Source organism: Rhineura floridana, chromosome 11 (assembly GCF_030035675.1).
Source record: "Rhineura floridana isolate rRhiFlo1 chromosome 11, rRhiFlo1.hap2, whole genome shotgun sequence".
NCBI classification, from domain to species: domain Eukaryota; kingdom Metazoa; phylum Chordata; class Lepidosauria; order Squamata; family Rhineuridae; genus Rhineura; species Rhineura floridana.
In genome coordinates, this window is record NC_084490.1 from 54,601,343 (window position 1) to 54,622,289 (window position 20,947).

The window sequence follows — 20,947 nt, forward strand, 5'->3', positions numbered from 1 at the left end:
TTGGGGAGGGGGGAGTGTGAAGAGAGGTATTGCACTGAAGGCATGTTGGAGTTACGCCTCATTCTCTCTCTCTCTCTCTCTCTCTCTCACACACACACACACACACACACACACACACACACACACACAAACACACACACTCTCTCTCTCTCTCTCTCTCTCTCTCACTCTGTAGTCTGGGTTGTGAAGGCTGACTAATCTGGAGAGAAATAGAGCTGATGTGTGTGAGGGAATCTTTCCTTGAGAAACAGAGAGTTGGCTTTTATGCTAATTTTTGACTTTTCTTAACCCTATGAGTTGAGAAACGTGCTCATGGTTGCCTAAAGCAGATTGGTTCCCTCTCATAATCTTAACCGTTCTGTTTTTGCTGAGCCTTTAAAGTGGTGAAAGGGTCAGTCTTCTCACTCACACCCTGAAACTGAGGGAAGCATTACAGTAGTAACTGTGGATAAGCCAAGGGTGTGATTTTGCGCATGTGCGTGACAGCATGAGTTGCATTGCAAAAGTCATCTATGCATTTTTAAAAAAAAAATAATTTAAAAAAGTATAATAGTTCACATTTTGTAGATAATATTAAATAGAACAGGGCACTTTTGAAAGCTTGGATATGGCCACTGCCCCTTACACCTTCCCCCAGAACCTGTCTCTGGAGACAAAGGAGGGGTGCGAAGAGCTTTGGGGTCAGGAGAGTTGTTTCCAAGCTATGCCCACAGTAGAGAATGGCATCTATAATTCAGCTGCAGGAGGAAGGCCTTCAAGCTGCAGAGGAAACCCACCAAGGTGATCTACATCCCAGAACCTGTAGTTACAGCTTTGTAACTGAATATTTACTCAAGTGGTCTAGCACAGACGTCAGTGCTCCATTGCTCCTGGAGAAAAAGAAGCATGAAAGTATGGCAGGTTTTAGTTGGACCAGTTTTTCTTGGTTAGGGATAAAGGTAAAGGTGTCCCCGCACTTGTAGTGCGAGTCGTTTCCAACTCTTAGGGTGACGTCTTGCGACGTTTACTAGGCAGACCGTATATATGGGGTGGGATTGCCAATTCCTTCCACGGCCTTTCTTTACCCCCCAGCGTATGCCGGGTACTCATTTTACCGACCACGGATGGATGGAAGGCTGAGTGGACCTCGACCCCTTTTACTGGACATTCGACTTCCTCCTTCCGTTGGAATTGAACTCCAGCCGTGAGCAGAGCTTCGGTTGCGTTTCCGCCGCTTACCACTCTGCGCCACGGAGGTGTGCCTTGAGCCAAACCCATCCCCCTGTATTGCCTATATGTTGTCAATTCACTGGCAAGGGAAGCATAGGATGGCTGCGGGACTTGTCAGCAACCTGATTTGGGGGGGTAGCAGGGAAGGCTGGCTGGGCACCCCACAGCCCCTCCTTAAAGCAGCCTTCCCGTAAAATTGATAGCTGGCCAGGTTGTAGGAAGTTCATATGAAGAGCTCGTAGCATGCCTGCTCCTACTCCAACAAAAGCTACATGACATCTCAAGAGCTTGTATAGTGTTATGATCAAGAGCATAAGCCAGGAAGAGCCTTGTTCAAAGCTTGCCTTTGTCATGAGCTTACTAGGTAACTTTGGGTAAGCCGCCACCTCTCAGCCTCAGTCCTTCCATTTCACCATCTGCAACATGGGGATAAGAATACCAATCTGCTTTAGAAGGCTGTTGCAGGGATTACTGACCTCCTTCATGCTGACTTAAAAAAAATTAGCACAGGAAGGTTAGGAAGCAAGGTGCTGAAGAATGGAGGCAAAACAGGGCTTGCCTGGAGCCAGGACTCCAAATCCTGTTTTCAGTGCTGGAGCTTAGCCTGGATCATGTGAAGAGATAATCAAAAATGTCTTCCATTTGGCACCACCATTACCAACCAATCCACTTTTTAATGGTTGGTTGATTGCCATAAAATGTTGTTGTACCAACCAATCCCCATAGTATGAAATTATATGAAGAAGGTCTTCCAAATCCAGAGTATGACATCTAAGTATTCTTCCGCTCAGAGATCTACCAGAACTACTACAGCATTATGGCTAAGAGTATGGGCTAGTTCAAGCCACAAAGTTCTCTGATTCTCAGCTGATCCATGAACTCACTAGATGGTCTTAGATAATCCTCTCTCTCTGCATCAGCCCCCCCCTTCCCAATCTAATAATGAACAACCTCAGGGCAGTGTACTTAAAACATCACCTTATCCCTTGTGCCCCTTCCCAATCTTTGTGATCTGCCAAGAGGCACAGCTGATGGTGCCTGGCAGTGTCAGGGCATCCTCAACAAGAAACTGCATTTTGTGTGGTGGCACCAGGGTGTGGAATCCTCTGCCGAGTGAAATCAGGTTGGCATCATCTGTAGCGATCTTCTGGCGCCAACTTTAGGCTTTGTTATTTCAGCAAGCCTTCTTACGAAAGTGATCTGTTTTAATAACCATCTTGTCAAGTGACCCATTTTTGTGTTTCTGTTCCTTTAATGCATTCTGCTCGATTCTATTCGGCTTTCATTGAGATTCTGTATACCTACAGATATATTTTTATGAGTGTGCAGTATAGAAATGAATTATTATTGTCATCATCATCATCATTATTATTATTATATTAAACTACTTTATAATATGAAGACAATGAGAAGAGCTTGATGTGAACCTGCAGGCATGTGATGCAACAACTTTTTGGATCCAGTCAATGCTTGGATGGGAAACTGCTTGGGAATCCCTGTGTATGCTGACTTGCGTTGCATGATAGAAAAAAGAGAGGATGTAAAAGTAACCAATAAAAATAACAAAGGCGGAGCCCTGCTGGACTCCCTCAAAGGCCTATCCAGTCCACCTTCCCGTTTCCACAGTGGGCTACCAAATGCTGCTGGAAAGCCCAAAAGTAGAACAGGAGGGCAATAGTCCTCTCCTGCTGCTGTTCCTTGGTGACTGTTATTGAGAGGCATGCAGCCTCTACTCCTGGATTGTCCAAGGACCCGTCGGTCCATGGTGCTTACTGCCTCGAATCCTGCAGGCAGCGTATATACTCCATAGGCTTGTCCAATCCTTTTTCAAAGCCATCCAAGGTGGTGGTTGTCAAACCTCTTGTGGCAGCAAATTCTGTATTTTAACAACGTACTGTCTGAAGAAGGACTTGCTCTTTCCTGTCCAGAATCTTCCAATGTTCAGCTTAATTGAGTGACACTGGATTCTAGTATTTTGAGGAAGAGGGAGAAAAACTCTCCATCCACTAGCTCTACATCAAGCATAATTTTATGTACCTCCATCATGGTCCCCTCATGGATGTCTGCAGGGAAGGCAAGGGGGGCAGTAGTCCCCCCCAAACCATAATCCCCAGATTTCAAGCTTTTTAAAAAAGAGAACGTTTCTAGCATTTGTAGAGCCTGTTTCTATTTCTCTCTTCTCTATTCCCCACATCTTATTGTGTTCAGTAGCATATTTAATTATCAAGAGCTAAGACTTCCTTCCTGTAATTTTTATGACTGTCACTTCTTCCCATTGCTACTGTGTCTATGCCCTGGGGGCTGATGAAGATCAGGATGCCTTTGATCTTGTCCCTTGGATGGAACACGTGGGAAATCACCCAGGCCAGAACTACATGGGAGTGACATGCTTGTAAGAAAGTCATATCATATACTGTAGCTCTGACTGCTAACAAGATGAGAAGAAATGTTAAGAGAGTTGTTGTAGCATGGTAGCTAAGAAACTGGAAGTAGGTCCTCAGTTCAAATGTTGCCTTTGCCATGAATTCACTGTGGCCTTAGGAAAGCTTCTCTCTCTCTCTCTCTGTTCCCGTATCTGCAATATGAGTATAATAATACTGACTTATCTTACAGTATTGTTTTCCAGGTATTACAAGTAGATAATACACGTGAAGCACTTTGAACATATGAAAGCACTAGACAAAATGTTATTAAATGTAAAATGTATGCTTGTAGAAAGCTATAAAAACATATTATTGTGTATGGCTGACAATGCCATTTTCCCCAAACCGCAGACACCTGCCCCACATCTGACATCATATGCGATATCAGGTGTGGGACAGGTAGAGACGTGGCTGGATTGGCTGCGTGGCTTATTTCCACAAGGGGAACTCGATTGTGCATCTGATCTCTACAGAAAGCAGCTTTGCCAGCCCTATGCTTGATACTTTGCCAAACATAGGGATGACAAAGCTCCTTGCACTTGGGAAGTACTGCAAAAGGGACTTGGACAGGTGGGCATGACAACCTACCTGCCAATCATCTAATGTCATTATGATATCAGATGATGGACAGTTGAGTGGCCTGCCCACCTATCAAAATTGGTGTGGGAAGATAAAATCTGGTGCGCCAGGCCAAGAAAGTCCCCCACCCACTCCTTTTTTCCCTCCTAAAACTTCACAGCCCTATATAATATGTTCCAGAGGAGTTCTCTTCTACTGAAGGTGTACCAAAAGCTGAGCCTGAGTCATGTAATAGTTAAGTAGGCATTTCAATGTTTGTATGTATTTAATATGCTTTAGTGTTTGTATTTTATGCAGGTTAATTCACTAATAGGCAAAAAACCTTGCGGTTTAAGAACAAACCTATAGCCCACAGATATTTCTATCAAAATTTAAAAAGCAGGGAAATTGCACAGCTATAGTGAATGCACCAGGGGAGCAGGAGACCTGACCTCCTTTCTGAGATATTGTACTGCCCTACAAATTTGTCAAAATGCAAACACAATTTGGGTTCGTCTTGCTGAACCAACCCAAATTCCACTTGCTGTACCTTGATCATTTGCATGCATAGAGTTGAATGGTATTTACTTCCGTGCAATCATGCTTAAGATAGATAAAACTGACCATGGGGAGGAGGGGGAAGGGATGAGGATGGGTGGGGAGGGGATGAGGATGGGTAGGGAGGGGTAAAAGGAGGGAGAGGGAAGGGGCACAAGGGAGGGGATAGGAGGGAGGAGAAGGGAGGGTGGGTTTGATCGTTTGCATACTTCTTCAGTTCAGTGGGATTTATTTTTGTGCAATCATGTTTGAAAATGGAAATGGGCTGCCTTCAAGTCAATCCTGACTTATGTTGACCCTGTGAATAGGGTTTTCATGGTAAACAGTATTCAGAGGTAGTTTTACCATTGCCTTCCTCTGAGGCTAAGAGGCAGTGACTGGCCCAAGGTCACCCAGTGAGCTTCATGGCTGTGTGGGGATTTGAACCCTGGTCTCCCAGGTCATAGTCCAACACTGACCTGGGGGAGAGGCAGGGAGGGGTGGGGAGGGGAGGAGATTAGGTGGGTGGGCACTGGGCAGAAGGGAAGCCCCTTTCCTTTCCAAAAGGAAAACATTCTGAACAGTAGCATTGCTTTTCAGCGTTTCCCCCAACTTTTTATTCTACAGCAGGCACATGTAGCCTCCCACCCAAATTTAAACAAATGCTGTCCCTGGCCACATCCATACCAGGCCTTTATTTCACTTTGGACAGTCATGGCTTCTCTCAAAGAATTCTGGCTGACTGTTAAACCACTCTGGCCACTGGAGGTCTCTCAGTGGAACAGGAGTCTCCTCTCAGCACCCTTCACAAACTACACTTCCCAGGATTCTCTGAGGGAAGCCATGACTGTCTCACGCGAAATCAAAGTCTGATGTGGGTGTGGCCCCCTGATTAGGCAAGCCCAGCAGCTGTGAGTCTGGCTTTTAGAACTCTGACAGTTGGTTTTTACTGAGCATGCCTGGGCTCATCATAGCATCCCAGCCAAATTTCTTAAATTAATTAAAAATCAGCCATGCATTTTTTTTAACTTTTAAATTGTAGAAGATGAAGGTCAGAGTATGGGGCAACGTCAGTATTAGGATTACAGGTACTCTGTGAACATGGCTGATTTTTAATGAATTTCAACAGATTATGAGAACTCTGGCAGAAAGAAGTCCAGAAGGGCTCTGGGTTTTCTCTCTCTCTTTTTACACTTTGAACTCTTTGTTCTCTCTGACTGTTTTGTGTATCACCATGAAAATTTAGAGGGTTGTTAAGCAAGCGTTTCTGAGTTCAGGACTATAAGTTTTGTAAGGTTTTGTTTTGAAATGAGCTTATGGGAAGCATCAGAATGGCATGGGGGTATTTTCAATTTAACATTGTGGAATGTGAAAAATCCACACTGGCTATAGTATACAGCCACTCTCGTGGCTATATAATTACGTGGGCTGTTATGTATACTGTAAACCGCCCAGAGAACTTCGGCTATGGGGTGGTATATAAGTACAATAAATAAATAAATGTATAGAGGTTACTGACATGGGGCAGGTTCACAGCTTTTCTGGTCTGTTCCTGCAGTCTAATTTACAAATAACATTTCCCCCGAACATCCCACTGTTGTATACATGGGCTTTCCTTGATTTTATCCTCTCAACAACCCCATGAGGTAGATTAGGTTGAGAGAGAGAGAGAGAATTGCTAGCCCAAGGCTACTCAGTGAGTTTTAAGGCTGAATGGGGATTTGAATCTACACTGGCTCTCAGTTGTGGCTGTAAAGATGGCAGTTATCTGCCCCAGAGCTGGCACCAGGCATGACTGGGCCCTTGGGCACCAGCCAGCTCTGGGCCCGTGGCGTCATATTCCCCAACACTCCCTCCAAATACAGGCAATGCGGAATTTAAATAGACTCACCTGCCTCACCTATTCCCTGCATTAGCACACCATGTGCACGCCTTCCCTTTTGGGTGATGGCAGGCATGCAGGCGCAATGTGCTAACATGCTGATGATATGGGAGGTGAGGGGGTGGACAGGCTTATTTAAGCCTGTGCTGCCTGCATTGGGGGGGTTGCCTGGGAGCTCCCGCTCTGCGATCTGCAACAGTGTCGGGTCACTGGGTCCGTAGCCTAACGCTGGCGCAGATCGCAGAGTGGGAGCTCTACCCTCCCAGCTTGAGAGGCCCCTCAGGGGCCCTTAGCCAGGGCCCAACCTGGCTGCCTGCTGGCAGGCCTGATCTGCACTGAGCTTCAGTTGTAGAGAAGATCTTAAATTTATAAATGAATAAGATCGATACACCTTTAACATTATCAAATAGCAGATACATATTGGCAAAACTATTGCTGCCTCCTTGAGGGTAAAATAACCAAAAACTGTGCTGAATCATATGGCTGTTCATGTTCCATTCACAACCCCAGACTTGTCTGCTATCCAAGTCATTTGGGGAGAGAAATGCAAAAACATTAATCTCATCTCTCTTTTTTTGGCACATGCTTGAGATGCAAAAGCCCTCCCCCCCCAGTCTTGGCTGAATCCAGTTGCTGGGAATCCCAGTCTAAAGGCCTTGTGTAGAGTTGCCAGCTTGATTACTGATGGGAGGCCACCTTTGCTGCCAAAAGTGCTTCCAGCTCTATGCAAGAGAAAAGTGAGCTAGCCAATTTTAGGCATTTTGTTTTGTAAGGCAAATCGCTGCCCTTAATGGCTGCCTGTCACCCTATGACTTTTGAATCTTATTTATTTAGAATACTTACACCCCACTTTATAGCCATGAGAGACTCACAAAAGCTGCCTACAAAAGAATTGCATAATACAATTGCACTCAAGTGTAGTATCAGGAACGGCATTACAATGGAGTCCTTATGTCTTCCCTTGCTGATCTTATCTATCTCCTGGTAGTTTGCTGTCAAGTGTTTCTTGGGTCTTGCTGTTATTGGCTAAGACGGGTGGGGAACCTATGACCCTCCAAGTGATATTAGACTACAGTTCCCATCATCCCTGATCATTGATTGTGCTTGCAAGGACTGATGGGAGTTAGAGTCCAGAAACCTCTGGGCTAAGAAGATGAGCACTGGTGGCATTGCAAGACCTCAGCTGCTAAAGCTGAACTTAAGGTCTTAATTTGGCTTTCTTGAGAGTCTCCAATAATAATGATACCACGCTGTTAGTCCTCATGGCTTCTGCAAAGCTTTAGAAAAGTTTTCAACAGCTCTAAAACAGTAGTTTTTTTGGGAGGAGGGATATAAAATGTGAAGCAAGATAATGAACTGACTTCTTATAAAACATGTGGATTAAGTATATCTATCTATATTCCAGCTTCTGCTAGTTGTAAGAGAGGGATGAAGAACATAAGAACCCCCCCCCCAGGATATGCGCAGGTGTGACTTTATAACATCTGGGGCTCTGCCCCCAAGCAGTCCCGTGGGACCCAATGTCAGGTTATTGGTTGCTGAAATGGAGCCATCCCTATATGTGGTTGCAGAACTTCCTTGGGGGATTTCCCTGCACTGAGGAGAAACTGACTTCCAGGATTCCCCAGCGAGCTTCATCTTTCTTCTGCTGTAACTTTAAAGTCTCCCCCCACACACTTCATTTCCTCTTGGAGAGAAATGAAACCGACTCAGTCAAGGGCAAAACCAATGCAAGCCTGGACTGTGGTAGCCTTTGCCTGTCCATCCAAAAATAGCTTATATGATTTTTGCTGAGCTAGCATCAGATTACTGTGCAACCTCCTCTCTCCATTCAGAAAAGGAGAGAGAAATGGTGTGGAGGAAAGAGCACTGCCAGGCACCAGATATTAAAAGTGAGGAGGTTCAAAGCCTCTGAGGTCACAAATCTCAAAAAGTCTTTAACTGTGCAATCATATGCATGTTCACAGGAGGTAAGTCCCACTGTGTTCAATGGGGTGTACTCCCAAGTAAGGGTTGCAGCTGAAATCCTTTATTTAAATTTAAGACACTTATGGACCACTTAATATTTAAAAAAATCTCCAAGTGGTGTACAAAGCGATCAACACATATACAAATCATATGTTTATAAGATTTATATATCTCCCTTCAATGTAACTTCTGGGTCAGTTTACAAAAACAAAATGGACATAGAATATAACAACATGTTAAAAGAGATTGGGAAATATATGCTAAAATACATTTAAAAGACTGGGAAGTTGAGAAAAGTCTTTGTCTAGCACCAAAAGGATAACAGTGTTAGTGCTAGGCAGGCCTAATTGGGGAGGGTATTTCACAGATAGGAGGCCACCATTGAGAAGGGTCAGTTGGTCTCTCTCTCTCTCTCTCTGGTTGCTATTTGCATAAAGCCACAAAACTAAGCACAAGAAGTCAGTGCTGTTCTTTCAGTAATGACAGAATACATTCCTACTAACTGATCCAATTTGATAGCTTGGCAACTATACTTTGAACTAACAAGCAGTTTCTGAACAGTCTTCAAGGGCAGCCCCATGTACAAGACATTACAACAGTCAATCCTAAATGTCACTAGAGCATGGATAACAGTGGCAGGCTAGTTCTGTCCAAGAGAGGCTGCGAGTAGCACAACAGCTTAAGCTGATAAAAGGCACTCCTTGGCACAGAGGGCTACCTGGGCCTCCTGTAACAAAGCTGGTTCTAGGAGTAATCCCAGACTTCAAATTTGATTCTTTAGTAGCCCCATCCAAAACAAGTTGAGCACCATCTTTCTGCCAATTTTTAAGCATGCGGAAAAACAAAGATTTCTGCTCACCTCCCCTAACCAAGATTATGGGGTTGGAAGAGTAAAAGCCAGTCCCATATTTCAAAAGATGTGACTCTTTGTTGCTCATCTCTCCCACATAATCCATAGCTGCAGAGGAGGAGCACTAAAGAAAAGGTGCTTGCAGAACAAACATTTGTGTGACTGAGCTAAGTTGCACATGGCTAGGAAGGTAAAAAGAGCCAGACTGTCAACTGATTAAAGAATTTTTAATTCTTAATCATCTGCCTTTTGAGCCAATTTAGTAATTGATTACATTTAAATACATTTGCATGCAATCAAAAACTACAGTCCAATGCCTTTTTGCATTATTCAAGGAAGTATGAAAGAGCTTACAATTTAATAAACAAAACCTACTACTCATTATTAAAAAGAGAGGCCATCCTTCTCCTTTCTTTTTCATATGCTGTTAGAGGAACACACCAGAATCAAAGTAGTTTTAAAGATAAACAGTAATCAGGAGCTCTCATAATTTGAAGTCAGTCTTACAATCATTTAAAGCTTTATTAAAGGAATGGGGAACCTGTGTCCCTCCAGTTGATGTTTGACTCTAACTCCCATCTGCCCATGCCAGCCTAGCCAATAGTCAGGGGTGATGGGAATTAAAGTCCAGCACATCTAGAGAGCCACAGGTTCCCTAACTGTGCTTTTGTAAGTACAAATTATTTCATAAATCTCCTGATTTAAACTGAATAAAGCAGACCTAAAACAAGACACCTAAACTGGGTCTAATCTTAGCAATCCTTTCAGATTATATTCAACATATGAATATCTAATACTCATAGTCATTTTTAAAGGACTAAAAGCAGAGTGGCGCAGAGTGGTAAATGGCGGTAACGCAGCCGAAGCTCTGCTCACAGCCAGAGTTCGATTCCAACGGAAGGAGGAAGTCGAATCTCCGGTAAAAGGGGTCGAGGTCCACTCAGCCTTCCATCCATCCATCCGTGGTCAGTAAAATGAGTACCCAGCCTGGGGAGTGAAGAAAGACCGGGGAAGGAACTGGCAAACCCACCCCATATATGCGGTCTGCCTAGTAAACGTCACAAGATGTCACCCTAAGAGTTGGAAACGACTCGCACTATAAGTGCGGGGACACCTTTACCTTTAAAAGCAGAGTGAAGGCTTTCTTGTGCTCTGCTGCTGTAAGTATGAATCTGTAGAGTATAATGCGCAAAGAGATTTTGTGGTAGTAATAATCAAGTGATTGGCTGAATTGCCTGACACATCTTTTTTTTAAAAGGAGAGCCTGTGTGTTATAATGGTTAGGGTGTTGGACTATGACCTAGGAGACCAGAGTTCAAATCCCCACTCAACCATGAAACTCACAGGGTGATCTCGGGCCAGCCATTATCTCTCAGCCTAACCTACTCACAGGATTGTTGTGAGGATAAAATGGGGAGAGGAGAACTATGTACACCTCCTTAACCTCCATAGAGGAAAGGTGAAATATAAATGTAATAATCAATAAACTGTCACAGAGATGTTGGACAGGCAGGTCTCTGTCTGTTACTGAAGGTTGCTACTCAGATTCTAAAAAAAGATAGGTCGGACAGAAGGGCGTAAGAGAAGAGGAGGATAAGAAACACTGGCTAGAAACAAGGAGTAGAGGCATCTGAGGAGATCAAAGGAACCAAAATGAAGTTTGAGACTTGAGGATGTGAGAGAGGGAAGGAAAATGGAGAAAGGGATGGACAGAAGACAGAGCTGAACAGAGGCGATCCTATATCAATTTGAAATAACAAGCCAAATCACTAGCTGCGGGCCTCTAGTACATTTTCAAAGTTCAGTTGCTTATGTTAATCTGCATATGTTATAGTACACTGATGAGTCCACACAGGAAATGAGGTCGTGCAAGTAGCTTCCACCTTTTGACGGCTCAGCTCTTGCAAAATCTTGGCCTATTTGCCAATAATAACCTTGTTTAAGGAAATGTGGGGGAAGAAATTAGCACTTGAAACTGATCTCTGCCAAAGTAAAACTTAGAGATAATTCAAAAAGTTGTAGTGAGCTAAAATTGCCCTTTACAAATTAGAATCTTCCTCTTAACATTGCAATTTTAGCCTGCAGGTATTCTTATATGAATGAAATGGTTGTTTCATCTACTGTCTGCATCTTGAGCTGGTTGTTGTGTTTGGAATGATGCTGGTTCACCCAGGTTGCAGCAGTGGTAATGGCTGCTTCACACATGCATGTACATATTTGCAGTGCTTGGTTTACTCAGTGTTTGATGATTCATGGCTAAATGTGTGAAAGGATTCTCTGGAATAGGATTGTTTGAGGTGATATCTAAAGATGGTCCATAGTTCAATAGTAACGTCCATGCATGGTGTGAAGAAGACCCCAGGTTTAGTCCCTGGCATCCAGAATGAGATCTTGGATAGCAGGTTGGGGCAAGACCTGAGGCCTTAAAGAGCCTCTGCCACTCAGAGTAGGCATAACTGGGCTAAATGGACCAGTAGTCTGACTCTGCATGGAGCAGGTTCATGTTTTCATATATCTATGACATTTCATCTATGATTGCACATTTTTTCAAACATTTATATACCATGTAATTTGGCACCTCTAGTGCTGAATGTGGATGTATGAATTATCATTTACGTGACCAACATGTTGTGCTTCGAATGTGGCCCTTGGGTGACCATTAGTTGGTTTAGTATTCATACATTCGTTTCGGCAAAGAAAGTCTGTCAGCCACACCCAATTTCTCCACATATGCATTTTATAATAATAATAAACCACTCCACAGCTTCTGGAACACCAAAAACTCAAGTCTTCTGCCCAATGGAGACACTCTAATGGCTGCCAGCCATTTCCTTGGAGTAATTGTTATGATGTTTTCATTTTGGGTGTTCCCACTAGGACAGGGATAAAGAACCTGCGGCACTTCAGATGTTGTTCAACATGGGACCTTCTCTCAGATGTTGCACTGACCCCATGACAGAGATGGGATGAGTTCAATGCTTCCCAACCAACATGTAGCCACTGAATCATTTACTGACTCTTGTAGGTATTTGTTCTAGGATTGTTAAATCCAGATCCTAAGAAGCCTTCTGTACCTTTGGCAATTGAGAATGGGCAATTTCACCAGGTTCTGCTTTTGCCATCATGGTGATACAGGGATGCTAGAAATAACTCTGTGTACCCTGCAACCCTATATGTTCCTCCTGTTACACAAGTGCTGCTTCTCTGTATATCATCATGACTACACGACCCAAACAATGATTTCTCAGTCCTGCAATTAAGCAGCAAAATAAGGTGCCAACGATACCACAGAAGACTGAAATATGAAACAAGCGAATCTTACTTAACACTGTAGAATGCTTACCTGTTCTAGGTGTTCCCCAGAACTGCTTCCTCCATGCATCCTCTTATGGAACACATTGGTTCCTACTATAGTTATGCTGTCTCAGGTATTTTCATAGCCAGTAGCCACTTTACTATTCCCGGCTTCTGGAGATAAACAAATAGATGTGTTGGATGTTCTACTCTTCAAACAATATAGGCTTGCATAGTGAAGGCTGAGTATTTTGGATCCAGAATGGTCTGCTGACAACCTAACAGCTGGAATTATTCTGTCCCTCAGGAAGAATGTACTATAGGAAGGTAAACACTTGGTTGAAACTATTTGAACTCTCCTACTTTCCTGAGGAGTTCTGGGCAATTTTCTAACATGTTTTAAAATTATCTATTAAACCAGGGATGGAGAACCTCAGGCCTGGAGGTTGAATGTGGCCTTCCAGGTCTGTGTCTGTTCTCAGGACTGTCCCCAAGCCATCCCTACCAACCCTGCTTCATTCCCTCAAAGGTTTTTCAGCAGGGGAAAGCTATGACAGTGAAGCTTCTTTCAGTTTGGAGTGTATATTTGTGCAGCCCCGATTATAGTCCTGGAGAGGGTAAGTTTTATCCTCAGAAGCAGGCATACCCACTTCTTTTTAAAATCTGTGGCCTGGAAGCTATGAAGCTAACTCCCTCTTTCAAAACGTTGCTCACTTCCTGTTGATGTCTCCTGGTGGTGCCACCACTTGACATATACACGCCCAAACTTGTTCTTCAAAGTGGTTTAGAAAGGAAGTTACTTCTCTGGTAGGCCTCAAGATGCAACAGCTTTTTGTTGGGTAGGGCCCCTCCTTGTAAGATGAATTTCCTGCTCAGTGGGCCTCCTTCCTAACTGTTTCATTTAGTGAGGCTCATAGAGTGCCCTATCTCAATGCCCATGACAGCATTGATCAATATAGAACGGCCTCTTCATGGGCCTGAAGGTTTGTAATCTACACTGTGCATCAGTAGAATTCCCAAATGTTTGGCTATGGAGGTAGGCCCTGGGCCATTCTCTGGGCTGCTACCACTGCACCAGGCTGCTCTACCTCTCATCCCCCTTTTCCTTTCTCTTCTGTTTAGAAGCTGCCGCTTTACTGCTCTGTCTTCTACTGTTCTTCCAGGCCAATTGCGTGCACAAAATGGGCATGGAACAAGGCAAGGCAGCAGGAGCATGCCAGCAGCAGCTGGGTGGGAAGGAAAGAGGAGGAGGAGGCAGCAGCAGTGGTGATGTGGTAGGTTGCACCAGCAGCTGCCTGTATGCACTGCATTTAGGCCCATCTAGTGATCTACGGGTCTCAGCAGCGGCCCAGCCCACTCTACTTCCTAAGCAGCCAGGTTAGGGGTGGAGAAAGGCAAAAACTGTATGGGTTGGAGGGAGGAATCACAGAAAATAGTAGGAAGGCTTGAGATTAAGAGAGCAGAAAGAAGGACAGAAGGGAAACTGTGAAGGATTTCCTCTCTGTCCAGAAGTGAGTGCATGAAAGAGGGAGGGAGAAAGAATGTTGGCTCACATCTTTTGAGTGATCTGCTATGTATAGATTTTGAGTTGTATTCATAGATTCTCTGAATCTGAAATATGTGGCTTGGCTCAGTTCCTTGTGTGATCTGATTTGATTGGAATTTGAATCTTTCAATGGATTAATTGATTGTCCTGCGGCTCACCTTTTGTGTTCTTTTAGTTCTTGTTCTGGGCTTTAGTGTCCAGATTCCATTATTTATTTATTAAATTTATATCCCACACCTCCCTCCAGGAGGAATTCAGAGCCACAAATAAAACACTAAAAACACTCTAAAACATCTTAAAAACAGACTTTAAAATATATTAAAACAAAATATCTCTAAAAACATATTAAAACAAACATCTTTAAAAACATATTTTAAAAAATAGCTTTAAAAAAATCTTAAAAAGCAATTCTATCACAGATGCAGACAGGGAGAAAGTCTCTACTTAAAAGGCTTGTTGAAAGAGGAACGTCTAGGTTGACTTATGTGTGCATGATATAATGTATGTTTGATTTGATGACAGGAGGCATGTAAGCACAGTGATATTACACAGACACAAGAGTGGCTGTTTACTATAGCTAGCATGGATTTTTCACATTCTGCAATGTTAACTTGAAAATACCCCCCATGCCATTCTGATGCTTCCCATAAGCTCAATTCAAAACAAAACCTATAGTCCTGAATGCTTGCTTAACAACTCTTTAAATTTTCATAGTGATACACAAAACAGTCACGAGGGAATTGAGAGAGAAAAAACCAGACCCCTGTTGAACTTTTTTGTCAGTGTTCTCATAATTTGTTGAAATTAATTAAAAATCAGCCATGTTCACAGAGTAAGTGTAATCCTATTAGTGACCTTGCCCCATACTCTGACCTTCATCTTCTGCAGTTTAAAAGTTAAAAAAATGCCTGGCCGATTTTTAATTAATTTAAGAAATTTAGCATTGGAGTCAATGATAAGCATGGGCATGCTCAGTAAGAACCAACTGTCAATGTTCTAAAACCAGATTCACAGCTGCTTGGGTTGGCTAATCAGGAGGCCATACCCACACCAGACCTTTATTTCACTTTAGACAGTCGTGGCTTCTCCCAAAGAATCCTGGAAAGTGTAGTTTGTGAAGGATGCTGAGAGGAGACTCCTATTCCCCTGACAGAGCTCCAGGGTCAGAGTGTTTAACAGTCAGCTGCTCTGATTGAAGCACTGTGAGGGGGACAGGGCATCTCCTAACAACTCTCAGCACCCTTCACTAACTACACTTCCCAGGATTCTTTGGGAGAAGCCATGACTGGCTAAAGTGAAATAAAGGTCTGGTATAGATGTGGCCAGGGACAGCTTTGGTTTAAATTTGGGTGGGAGACTACATATGCCTGTTGTAGAATAAAAAGTTGGGGGAAACTCTGACAAACAATGATAATGTTCAGAATGTTTTCCTTTTGGAAAGGAAAGGGGCTTCCTCTCTGCCCAGTGCCTGCCCCCCCAATCTTCTCTCCTCCCCTCCCCTTCCTGCCCCTCCCCCAGGTCAGTTTCACCTATCCTAAGCATGATTGCACAGGAGTAAATCCCACTGAACTCAAAAAGCATGCAAATGCTTAAGATAGATAAAACTGCCCTCCCCTTCTCCTCCTTCTTCTCCCTTCCCTCTTGCCCCTTTCTTTGACCCTTCCTCCCCATCCCCTTCCAATCCCCTCATTTCCCCCCTTCCCCTCCCCTCTGCCCTCCCCCTCCTCCTCCCGCATGGTCAGTTTTATCTATCTTAAGCATGATTTCATGGGAGTAAATCCCATTGAACTCAATAAGCATGTAAATGATCAAACCTGCCCTCTCCTTTTCCTCCCTCAATCATCTCCCTTTTGCCCCTTCCCTCCCTTTCCTTCGCCCCTCCCCCTCTCCTTCCAATCCCCTACTTCCCCCTTCCTCTCTTTCCCCTCCCCTCTCCCCTCCCTTCCTCCTTCCCTCCCTTCTCCTCTTTCCTCCTCCCTCCCCCCCGGTCAGTTTTACCTATCCTAACCATGATTGCATGGGAGTAAATCCCATTAAACTCAATAAGCATGCAAATGATCAGACCTGCCTTTCCCCTTGTGATGCGTCCTTCCCTGGCTCTTCCTGTCAGGTTCCTACCTGCTCGTGGTTACTGCCTGTCTCTAGGCACCACCAGGGACTCCACCAGTCCGGACCGCACTCTCTTATGGTTTACCTATCCGCTCTAGCACAGATCTCAACAGATCCCCCTGCTAGGCAACCACCAGTAACGTCCCAATACTAGTATTCCCAGAGACTCTGAATACTGGTATTGTTATTCTCTTCACCGCTGCCACCATTTGTTACAGTTCCCCTTCAGCCTTGGTCATTACCTTACCCTCCCTTCTGGTCTGTGAAACCCCAGCCAAGGATCAGGCCTTTGGTAAACCAAATTAAGTATTTATTACAGATAACAAAGCTAACAAGATTAACAAGATTTCTTCTTAAGGCACATAAGCATATGGTTTTACTCAATACTAATCCGAACTCCACCTTCCTCCTTCTCCACTCTCTCCTGGCAAACAACTCAAATTCACACCACATCCACCTATCAACATCCACCTCTTTCTCTTCTCCCCCCCCCAGATTCCACTCTCCCTCTTCCTTTTATACATTCAGCCATTTTAAACACTCAGCCAATCATCTCGCATTCTACTGCCCATTCACTCCCCCTCTTTCACTCCACTTACCATGTATCTTCTAAAACAACAACACTTACCATATATACATTAATATAGGAACATCACATTTCCCCCCCCTTAAACAACAGCAGAGTATTATTCCTGTTCCAGGATTTATACGTCGCGTTAACAAATAAAAGTCTCTATGGGGAAAATGTCTTTCTTTGTTCCTCTGTCTGGTCACGTCACTGCAGTCCCAGCCACTTGCCTGGAAAGTCCATCGGTCAGTACATTGTCCTTGCCTTTTATGAACTGGAAGTCCACTTGATAGTCCTGTAGGGCCCAGGACCACCTCTGCAGCATAGTGTTATGGTTTTTCATAGTCTGCAACCATAACAAGGCCCGATGATCCGTAGTCACTGTGAATCTTCGTCCCCACACGTATGGGCGCAACTTGTTCAGTCCCCACACGACCGCTAGGCACTCCTTCTGAACCGACGAATAGTTTTTCTCCCTCGGCGTCAGCTTGCGACTCAGGTACGCCACTGGATGTCTGGTGCCTTCTCTCTCCTGCAGCAAGACGACTCCCAGCGCCAGGTCCGACGCATCTGTAGCCACGATGAATGGTTTCTCATAGTCTGGTGCTATTAATATGGGTCCTTGGCACAAGGCTTGCTTCAGTAGATCAAAAGCCTTCTGACATTCATCCGTCCATACCACCCGCTCAGAACACTTCTTCTTTGTTAATTCATGCAAGGGGGTTGCTATTTCCCCAAAATTTCTCACAAACTTCCTATAAAATCCAGCCACACCCAGAAATGCCCTTACTTGTTTTTTGGTTAAGGGGATCGGCCACGCTTGTATTGCCTCCACCTTGCTCCATAAGGGGGTGATTTTCCCACTCCCCACCTTATGTCCTAAATAGATTACTTCCTTTAGTCCAAACTGGCATTTCTTAGCTTTTATTGTGAGGCCTGCTTTTCTTAAGGCCTCCAATACTGTTGTCAGGTGTTGGACATGCTCAGGCACCGACTTGCTAAAAATGGCTACGTCATCGATATAGGCCACTGCAAAATCTGACATGCCTCGCAACACAGTATTGATTAGCCTCTGACATGAACTTGGTGAGTTCCTTAGTCCCATGGGTAAGGTCACAAACTCATATAACCCATCTGGTGTACTGAAGGCAGTTTTGGCTCTGGATTGCTCGTCTAGTTCCATTTGCCAAAATCCTTTACAGAGATCTAGTGTAGAGATAATGGTTGCTGCCCCCAATAACTCTAACATAGCGTCTACCCTAGGCATAGGATATGCATCTGGGACAGTAATTTTATTGATTAGCCGATAATCAATGCAAAACCTTGTCGTTCCATCTTTTTTCGGAACCAGGACAATACTTGAGGCCCAGGGACTGATGGATTCCCTGATCACTCCTAATTCCAGCATATCTTCCACCTCCTTTTTGATCTCATTCAAAACTTTCCCATTCACACGGTACGGAACAGATCTGATTGGGGCATGATCTCCAGTATCAATGGAATGTATAACTATACTGGTTCGGCCAGGTTTGTTGCTAAAGAGATTCCTATAGGTTTTCAAAACTCTCAGAATCTCTTCTTTTACTTCCTCCTCTACCTCCTCTGACCATTCCACTTGATCTACCCCTCCTTTGTCTTTGCTTTCCTGTACCAAATCTGGAAGTTCAGGCCCACTTCCCTCAGGGAATAAGGTAACTTGCAACACCTTTGCATCCCTGGTATGGTAAGGCTTTAACATATTTACATGAACCACTTTGCTTTTGTTTAATTGGTCTGTGGTGATTACATATGTCACTGTGTCAAGCCTTTCTCTGATGGTATATGGTCCTTCCCAGTTAGCCTGTAATTTGTCATGTTTCCTGGGTATGAACGCCATAACCATATCTCCCACATCATACACACGTTCCCTGGCTGTTCTGTCATACCAGTAACTTTGCTTCTGCTGTGCTTGACTGAGATTCTTTTTCACCACCTCCATCATTTGTTTCACTGGTTCACATTCATCCTTTCTCTCAGCAGGCATCCACAGTCTATATAAAATCCCATTCTCACACACAATTGATTCCTCAGTTTGTCAGTGAAAGGAATCTGTTGGGTCAGGGGTTGTTCCTTTATCTGCTTCAAACTTATATCTTTATGCAGCTCTTCCCTGAATTGCTCTGCTTCTTCCCCAGAGACCACTTGATACAGTCTGTCTCCTTCACCAGGCCTGCTAGTGGTTGCTATGGTGACCTGAGGCTGGCTAACAGATTCCACCCTGTTTGTTTCAGCCCCCCTTAATATGGCTTCTTTTTCTCTGCCAATTTGCTGTCTGGTCACTACATAGATCTTTCCTTGGGCGCCCATTACATCCCTTCCCAGTATTACTGGTTCTTGTTGCTGGGCATTAATGCCTACTTTATATTGGCCCTCTCAGCCTCTCCAAGTCATTTCCACCAGGGCCACAGGCAAACTTTCTGGTTGACCCCTCACTCCTTGGATAGTCACAGTTTCCTGAGGTAATATTACCTCAGATTTTATTAAATCTGGCCTCAGTAATGTCTGAGCGGCACCAGTATCAAGCAATGCCCAATAATTTGCCCCTTGTACACTCACTTCCTCTCTCAGACTTGAATCAAGGTCTGTTACTTCTGTTCAGTTTATCTGGCAGAACTGAACCTTTTTCGCTGTTTCTAAAGCCTTGGGCTCTGTTTTCACTGTCCTTGTCTGAGCAGGATTACTAATGGGGTTGGCAACCTCACATTGAAAACGTAGGTGCCCCGGTCTACCACATTTGTAGCATAATTTCTCCTCACTTTTAGGGTACACAGATCCACTCTGGGGTGTCCTGTGCCCTTCAGATTTTAATGGAGGACTCACTCACTGTGGTACCACATCCCTTCTGCCAGCACTATATGGTCTGGGTTTAAACTCTCTTGATGTTTTCCCCACCCAGCCAGTTCTATTGGAGGCGAAGTGATCCACCAACTCTGCGGCCTCCTGCACAGATGTAGGGGAACGGTCTTTGACCAGGAGCCTTATTTCTGGTGGTAACTGATGGTATAATTGATCCAGTATCATGAGGCTTTTCACCTCTTCCACTGACTGAGCTTTGGCACTACTCATCCACTTTCCAAATATATCCATCAACTTTGCTCCCAGTTCCACAAAAGACCTCCCTGTCTGTATCTGGCAATTTCTGAAAAGCTTTCTAAAATAATCAGGCCCCAGTCTGAATCTTTTAAACACTGCTTCTTTGAATTCAGCATAGGTGACGGGCCTGTCTGAGGGGAAATATTGGTATACCTCAGCCAATTCCCCTTTAATCAGGTTTGATAAATACTGCATGTATTTATCTTCAGGTAGCCCCCACAACTGAGCTGCTTTTTCAAAGGTGCTGAGGGAAATTTGAGGATCTTGACCAGGCTCATAGACAGCAAAGTCCTTTGGAGTAACTTTTATTTTTGCTCCATCTCTGTCCTTTCTTGTTTCATCAGAATGAAACTTCTCTCTTTCAAATTTTAACTTTTCTACTTGTAATTCGGCATCCACTGCTCGTTGCTTCTCCCTCTCCTCAAACCCCAATCTCATTCTCTCAGCTTCCATCTTCAATCTCTCAGCTTCCAACTCTCGCTGTTTATCTTTTTCCTCAGCCTCAAAGACCCGCTGCTTTTCTTTCTCATCAGCCTCCCTCCTCAATATTTCAATTTCCAACTCATGCTCCCATCTTAACTTCTCTCTCAAATACTCTATATAAGCGGGATTGGTTGAGTATCCTTCTGGGGTCTCTTCTCTGACAGGTTGTTTTTGCTGGGCAGTTGCAAATCCTATTAGTGCTACCCTCAATTCATCTACCCCTTTACCCTCGTGAGGTAAATTAAATGTTACGCACTTCTCCACCAGCTCCTCTCTTTTCATTTTTATGTATTCAGCCATGGTGTTTGAGTTCACTCACTCTTTGCCACACACTCTTTGCCAGTCACTCTCACAAGAAATCTTGTTTTGTTATTTCTGTTTGCCACAC

At 44.1% G+C, this 20,947-nt stretch overlaps 1 protein-coding gene across 5 annotated transcripts in view; it reads left to right on the forward strand.

Annotated features, from left to right (window-relative positions):
- FMNL1 (formin like 1) overlaps positions 1-20,947 on the forward strand; it is a 133,152-nt gene that overhangs the window by 13,240 nt on the left and 98,965 nt on the right. The gene's annotated exons all lie outside the window — the stretch shown is intronic.